The sequence below is a fragment of the Fukomys damarensis genome, unplaced genomic scaffold (genome assembly GCF_012274545.1).
Source record: "Fukomys damarensis isolate Sample0158 unplaced genomic scaffold, DMR_v1.0_HiC HiC_scaffold_2, whole genome shotgun sequence".
NCBI classification, from domain to species: domain Eukaryota; kingdom Metazoa; phylum Chordata; class Mammalia; order Rodentia; family Bathyergidae; genus Fukomys; species Fukomys damarensis.
In genome coordinates this window covers 33308328-33316940 of record NW_022900914.1, presented here as the reverse complement: position 1 = coordinate 33316940, position 8613 = coordinate 33308328, and positions in this window count along the sequence as shown.

Here is an 8613-nt window from a genome sequence, read left to right as displayed (position 1 = left end):
AAGGACCAAGGGGCTGGGAATGTAGCTCAGTGGTTCTGCTGCCTGCCTTGTAAGCGCAAGGACCCAAGTTTGATCCCTGGAACAAAAAGAAAGAAAGAAAGAAAAGGAAGAAAGGAAAGAAAGAAAGAAAAGACCAAATTGTGTACATAGTTTTGTGTAATAATGTGGGCAGAATAATTTTTAAAATCTCAGCAATGGTATGTATTATAGCACAGTGATGGCATATGTGGTTTTTAATGTTTGTTTGTTTGTTTGTTTGTTTTTTGGTACTGGGGATCAAACTCAGGACCTTGTGCTTGCAAGGAAGGCATGGTGATACTGAGCTAAATCCCCGGCCCAGGTGGCATGTGTTTTTATGCTACTGAATATAACAAACATTATGTTAGGCAAATTGAAATACCATCAACAAATGAAATGTGAAATTATACCCTTGATAGTAATTTCTTTTCCTTTCTGCCAATAGAGGGCAACACAAACAAGTTGTTCATTTGACTGCAGCACTGATAGCCTCCTGTTTCAAAAATTCAAAAACACCTCAGTATTAAACTTGCAACAAACAAAAGCAGTACAAGTTGAAGCTATAAAACTTTAGTGGGAGCAACTGCTGTCTGATTTCTCTGTCCTAGTCTCCTCTTTCTTTCTAAAAGAAAAACTTGCTATAATTCCCCTGATTAAGAAAAAGAAAAAAAGCTTCAGTTGTACCCTAGGATAAAGTCCAAGTTCCTACTATGATATCTGGTTTTCTTCTCCGTATAACTTTAATGTTCATTTCTCATTATACACATTTGGCAACTACATTCTTAAGCCAGGTAAAGCTGCTTAGGTCTCCCCATGTACAGTGCACACTTCTGTGCTTAATGCTTTGCTTTTGTTCATCCACCTGAAATTCCCTAGATAGTATCTCCCTCCCCCACCAAACACCTATTTTCCACGCAAGACATTTCTGAAAAGTCTTCCCCACCCCAACGATCCTGAGATTTGAACTAGGAATTGAATTGAACCCAGGGCTGTTGCACTGAGCTACACTCCAGGCAGTTTTAAAATTTTTTATTGTGATATAAGGTATCAACTAAATTGCTAACTTGCCTGGGCTGGGCTCAAATTAGCAATTCTGCTTGAGCCTTCTAGAGTGCTGGGATTACAAAATAAGACCATCATGTTTGCTTAAGCCTTTCTTCATTTACTATTAAAAATGAATCTTATTTCTCCCTCCAGCAGCACATATCATGAATTGCATTGTTTAGAAAAATTACTTTGTACTCCTTAGCAGACTATAAGTTCCCTGAGTCAATGTGTCAAAAAATTATCCTTTTCATTTTTATAGTCTTGGTGTATGACCCATAGCAAATACTCAAAATGTCTGCTTGTGGAATGACCAAAGAAAAGGAACAAAATAGAAAGTTCTGGTATTGGACAACAACTTGGCTAAAATTTTAGATTGACATTATAACTAAGGAATGTGGATGATGCTTCTCACAGGTTTGGGAAGCATACTATTAAAAGATTATTCTTGAGATATCTGGACATTTGGGGGTAAATTTTAATTTCCTTTCGCCTCTTAGCTGTCAGAATTTTTTGTAGTATTACTCAAGTTGGAGGTCCTTTAAGTACAGAGGAATGGGGTGTTATGTTACAAAATTGTGGTAGCAATGGTTCACTTGATTTCTAAGACAGGTGGAATTCTACTTTCTTGCTTCTCTGGAGAGAAGTGATGATCTGTGTGTATTCACTATATTCAGTAACTAAGTCCAGTCTCATTTATGCCTGTGTGCTGAGGTTAGCATTTAAGAATTCAGTGAAGTGAGAGTCATTCCTTTCTTCCTCAGACTTGAGCACCACAAAATGTTTAAAAACACTTGATGTATATAACAGTAAGTAGACACAGATGATATTTTGTAGAGGTGAACATTGATACACCATCTGCCAGGTTTTGTAGTTGTTTTTTTTTTAAGAAAAGAAATTAGTCTGGCAGGATTTGTTCTCCACGAATTCATGTTGTTTTCTGCCAATTCTATGTAATTTGATATGCCTCTTGCAAATTGAGTAAGAGAAAAATGCTTTCACATTGCACTCCAGGAAAAATATAGTCATTGTCCTTATGACCCTTGTTAAGTGTGTGTGTGTGTGTGTGTGTGTGTGTGCATGTGTGTGTTTTCTTTTTTCAATTATAAAGTAGACCCATCGTCAATAAAGAAGACTGAGACAGCTGGCTAATTCATAATTGCCAAGCTGAAAAAGATTTGTGGCTACTATGATATAAAGGGTAATCAAAAACTATGGTGAAAGTTTACTTTTTAAAAAATTATAGTTAATGACACATTGCCATTACTTTTCCTCAAAATAAGCCCTTCCCTTTTGAACACATTTATCCCATTGTTCGTGACACTTTTGAGGCAATCCAGAAACCCTCCTTCATGAAGGTCTGATCAAAATATGGTGAATGCTGCTGCTGAGTGCCATCCAATGGAAAGACAGGCTTATAAAAACATACAGTGTGCCTTCATCCACCTTATTCACCAGATCTGGCACCATGCAATTTCTGGCTCTTCCCCAAAGTCAAAATGATTATACTATATATTTATCATTTTTAAAACATCAGTGACTATAATACATTAACAGATGATAAAAAAAACTGTATGCCACACATTTTATGTTTTTTAATGTACTTATCAACTCCTTCTATTTCCTCAAGACAGTTTACCAAAAGTTAATTGCTGTCTTGCATGGCTATTTGAAGATCATGGAAATGGTTCTAGCTGTCAGCCATATTTCATAGGAAGTCTCCGTCTCCGTCTCCGTCTCACTCTCTGTTCTTTGTGTCCCAGAAGTTGGCTGTATTATCTGTGGTTTCTCATTTCCTGTATCTAATGGGGTTTCACCAATAGGAAGGGCTTGTTCAGAAATAAAAATGAGGAGGACAAAGAGACGTTATTTATGTGCTTTTCTTCTGTATGGTGATTATGGCAGTGACTTCATGCTCTATGGACACAGTTCCTACCCAGTTACTCCTTGTCCAAGACACCAGGGGTCTCACGGTTGTGATAACAATTTCTACCCCTTGCACCTTTTGGCCTAGGGAGAAAAGTCCCTGCTTTGCTTGCTCATTCCTGGGTGCTTCTTCACCCTCTGTGGCTTCAATTTGACTCCCTATACCTCTCTAAACCATCTCTTTATTAAATTCTTCTCAGTCAATCACTTCAAGCATGCCTCTGCTTCCTGCTAGGCTCAAGATTTCCAAAAAATTATTTATACCCAGGGGAAAACTTTTGTATAGTATCATAATGAGCGATTGAGAACAATGTGAACTGTCTCCAGTACACTGTAATAATGGAATTCAGCTAACAAGCAACTTGTGGATCACTTCTGCGATTCCAGAAGATTCACGATATGATAAAAAATATGGTAAATGCTTAAATTAAAAACTTATTGTGCTAAAAGTCATATTGCTGTTAACTCACCACAAAGTACTTCCCCTCCGAACACAGTGACCGCTACAGTGATTGTTTATTTTATTAATAATCTATTATCTGTTCAGATATAAGCTAGGTTCTGTTTCACTTAGATCTCGCTGATGTCTACAAGACTCTTTCATGTCATACTGCAGCAAGCCAGTTAAAGAAATAGAGTAGCATCACACTTACCTATATAAAAACCAAAAAACTGACTGTAAGCAAAACAATATACCAGGAGACACTTTAGGTGTGCCATAAATCCATGGATTTTCTTATAGGGGCTCCTACCAGGCTTTCGCTCAAAGAGTATTAATATTTTTAAATTGCTTAATGATCTGTGTAGTCCTAGCATACAGAACAGTGGAAGCAGCATAAATAGCCTGGCATGGTGGCACATGCTTGTAGTCCCAGCTACTGAGGAGGCTGAAGCAGGAGAACTGCTTGAACCCTCATGTTTGAGACTATCTGAGCAACAAATCAAAACCTAGTTTTGAAACAGAAAATTAGAAGCAGCAAATTTAAATAGGGACTATCAGTAGAGATATTGTTAGTCACCACAGAAGATTAGAAAACTATGCAAGTATAGTAGGAAAACTATTTAAAGTAAATTCAAACCAAATTCAAAACAGTGTATCTGGAGCATTTGAGCAACCCTTGTGCTTTTCAGAAGACTTTGTATTAGTATATTAAAAGTATGTAATAATTTAGATCAATTTTGATCATGTAATTTCTTTCTCTTACTTTTTTTTTTTTTGTATCGGGGATTGAACTTGGGACCTTGCTGTTGCAAGGAATGTGACAGAACCACTGAGAATCATGTAATTTCTCAAAGAAAATGTCAATTTATGTTCAGAAGATACTGTTCCAGAAAGATTAATAAATTGCAACACATTTTAAAAAAGATTTACACCAAAATGATTTTTAAACTTAAGAAAAAAGAAAGAAAAGAAAAAACCCCAGCCATGCACAGTGGCAGATACCTATAGTCCCAGCTACTCTATAGGCTGAAACAGGAGGATCACTTGAGAATAGGAGTTTGAGGACAGCTTCAGCAACATATTGAAGGTGGTGACCAAGAGGTAACATCTGAATCCTGAGGGATGAATGGGAGTTGGCCTGGCTGGTACGCAGGAAAGAGCATTCTGGACAAGGATGGTAGCCTGTGTAGAGGGATAGGTGTGTGTGTGTGTGTGATATTATTTTAAATTTGAGATGACTCACAGACTTAGAGCATTTAAGAGAGGAGCAGTTGATACAGGCCTAATGGTAGACTCTTCTTTTTCCCTGTCATCTCTTTCCCACTTTCCTTTCTTTAGTCCAGTTGAGATATAGGACAGAAACACAAGTCCACCAGTCTAAGCAGATGTCCAGTAGGAAATGAAAACAATATGGCAATTTTATAATCGAGGAAACCCTTGCTCAAAGAAGTGAAACAACTTTCCTGATTTTAATCCCTTAATATTGTATTTCTCATAGAACTATGCTGGATTATTAATATGTATGCCTTCTTTGTTCTTAGGTGAATTTTAATCTTATTCATTACATCAAGTGAGGCTGGGGATGTGGCTCAGTGGCACCGCATCTGTCTTGCAAGTGCAAGGTCCTGAGTTCCATCCCTGGTACCAGGAAAAAAAAAAAAAAAAAGTGCCTCATTACATCAAGAGAACACATTCTATGAGAGTGGATTTCTTGATGACACTATTTTAATCTTTGTGAGGCAATGGTATCATTCTTTAATAATAATTTTTTAAAAAGCTTGAACAAGTCAAGTATGGTGGCACATGACTGTAATCCCAGCTTTCTGGGAGGCTGAAGCAAAAGGATCACAAGTTCAAGCCCAGCCTAGACAATTTAACAAGAGCCTGTCTCAAAATAAAAAGGAAAAAAAAAAAGGCTGGGGAATGTAGCCAGTGAAAAAGGCTCTGGGTCCAATCCCCAGTATCACAAAAAATTCTTCATTGAGATATAATGTATATTTCATACAATTCAGCTATTTAAGGTGTATAATTCAATGGCTTTTAGTATATTCACAGAGTTGTGCATCCATCACTATAATTAATTTTAGTTTATTTTCATTTTCTCAAAAAGAACCCTTCACCCTTAAGCGACCATCCTTATTTGCCAATCCTTGGTAATCATGAATCTGTTTTCTGTTCCTATAGATCTGACTTTTCTGGACATCTCATGTAAGTTGAATCATACAATATGTTCCTCTTTGTGACTGACTTTCACTTAGCATAGTACTTTCAGGGTTCATTCATGTCATAGCATTTATTAATGTCATTCTTTTCAATTGCTAAATGATATTCTCCAATGGATGGATATATTATATTTATTCACTCATCAGAAAATGGACATTTCAGTTGTCTCCATTTTTGACTATTTTTTTCAATGCTAAAAGTTTATTTATTTTCCTCATTGAGTTTATTGGTACATTTTAGGTATACAGTACAGTTACATTCATCATTGGGATCTTTTACCTTTACATGACAGGTCTTGGTTCTCATTTTTTCCCCTTGTCCCTGTCCTCCCTTCACCCCCCATTTACAAACACTTCATTTCCATTTTTTCATTTTCTCATTTTTTTTCTTTTCCCTTTTTCCCTTTCCCCTACCCTTCCCACTTTCCCTACACCTTTAGCCCCTTTCTTCCTATTTCACATTGTCAATTATATCATTAGGATCTTATGTACTATTATAGTTTATTTTAAACAATGGTGTCATTCTATTCCTATATTTGGGTTACATGTATTATACTCACTTATTAATTTGATTAGTCCTGCTACCCATACTTTAATATATTTGTTCCCATGGAGCCTGGTTCAGGATGAATCTATCACCTCATATAGTGTGGATAAAGATAGACATGAGTAGAGGTAGATACGGATGCTTTTAGTATACAGGTAATGGCATATATCTGTAATTTGCAGGGAAATTCAATTATAATACTTGGGAAAAATCTTCCTTTAGTGATTACTAAATGGGATCATCGTCCACTCCAACCATTTAGGAGAGAGCTGAGCAGATAACTCAGAACCTCACCAAATTGGCATGTTTTTTCCAAAGTCTTTCCTGTTACATTTAACATTCTAAGAGAAGATGGATGGAAAATGACTACAAAGTATAAAACAAAAGTATTAGGAAGAAATCTCTTCCTAAGTGAAGAGAATAAGAATCTTTTGGATTTAATCTTACAGATCATTGTAATTCAAGGACCATTAAATTATGTATAATGTACAATCCTTGTTTTGCCAAACAGAGAAGTTTCCTGATTGTACTCTGGAGATATTATAAAACATTTGTAAGGCTGCTGTTTAACCAGAGAATCGTGCATTGGTAAGTTTTCAAATAAGTTCCTGCAGACTTCAGTCTGGCCTAAAGTTTCCTGTTTTTACAATTAACTCCTAATGTTTCTTTGTTGAGTGTGTGTGTGTGTGTGTGTGTGTGTGTGTGTGTGTGTGTAAAACCTAAAGATAGACCAGGGAAGCTTCCGGGGCCATCTGGATCTGGGGGGAATCCAGATTTCTGTGAGAGATGTAATGAGTACTAAATATAAATCGAATAAACAATGCTATGTTAATGTACTACTCTTGTGCTGACTCTTCAGTTGCTACTGTCCAAAATTCCTGTTACCTGCTATAATTGGTGCTAATATTTTCTATGAATACATCAGCTTGGTCTGTCTTAGGATAAAGACATGTCAGTATAGGCATGAATGCTCCCATATTCTTTTGTCAGGCTCCTAAGGGATTACAAAGAAACATGGACATGTCCAGCACTGGGTTGCTTCTGAAAGTAATGCTTCCTACTTGGTGCCCCTCACTGTCTGCACTTCACCAAATAAAGAGCTGTGATTAAGGAAGAGTCATCAAAGTAGAAGGAAAAGATTGCTGGCAACTAGGATGACTCAAGACTGTGTACTGACTAGGGTAATGCAAGGCTGTGCTCTACACCACTGAGACCACGTGAATGCATTTTAATTTTAATTGAGACGATTGTAGAAGGGGGTGTATTTATCTATTCCCCAAAACATTCTCCTGTAACCGAAGTGATGTATGAGAGGTTTTATTTCGACATTTTCCTAAAGATTCCTAGTTGGGGAAAATAATTATTAAAACAACATCGATACCAACAACAATAATAGAGCACTTGCTATAGCTGCCTGCCATTCATTGAACCCTATAGTTTTCCCTGCTTTACATATGAAGAAAGTAAAGCACAGAGAGGCTCAGTAACTAGCCTAGGCTCACAGCTGTAGTATAATCAGGTAGACTCCAGAGTCAGCTGTCAACTACATAATTAATAAATTGTTCAGTTTCTTAGCTCACTGTATAAAACATTTTGATGCTAATTCAAAGTATATATTCAATGTGGATATTTATATAAATGCAAACACAGAACACATCATCAAACTATACTTCTCAAAAGAATAGTTTCACATGCTCATTTTATCCAAGAAAAGGAGAAACATTAATTTTGCTGGGGAACCGTTAAAAGTTATTTTGATGGTTCCAGTTGTGCAGAGCATAGAAATTTAAGACAAATATTGCGCTCGCTTCGGCAGCACATATACTAAAAGACAAATATATAACTTGTTCATTTGTCACCCCGCTTGAATGACGTCCAAATGTTTCCTCTTTTAGATTTTGTTCGGATATTTTCAAGTGGCCAAATACTAGTCAAAAAACAAAACCAAAAAACAATGTCTGAATCACAATTGCTGCAGTCAGGGAATCCCATGTTGAAAGACAGCTTTAGTTATTTAAAACCCTACTATGTTCTATTTGCAACTTTGAAGAATATGCATGCTTTAACGGATTGGTTTTTCTCTCTTTTTTTTAAGAAGGAAAAAAGGACCAAGTTTCTGCTGAAGTCCTTTTGCCATTTGCTGCAGTGCTTTCTTATTCCATCTTACTGGGCAAAAAGCACGCTCAACAGATCAAACCAAACTGTCCGAAAAAGACGGTCTGCGTCCCTCGGGTTTAAAAAACAAGGGTTTCGTTCCCTTTCCTTCACACATCAAAGAAGGCACTCTGGGAAGAAACAGACCGTAATTAGGCTTGAGCGAGCGAGCAGAGAGACCCTTTTCTCGGCCTTGCCCATCCCCGCCCCCCAGCCCTGGCAGCCGTCCCTGGCGCGAGCGAGGCGCCGGCCACCGCAGC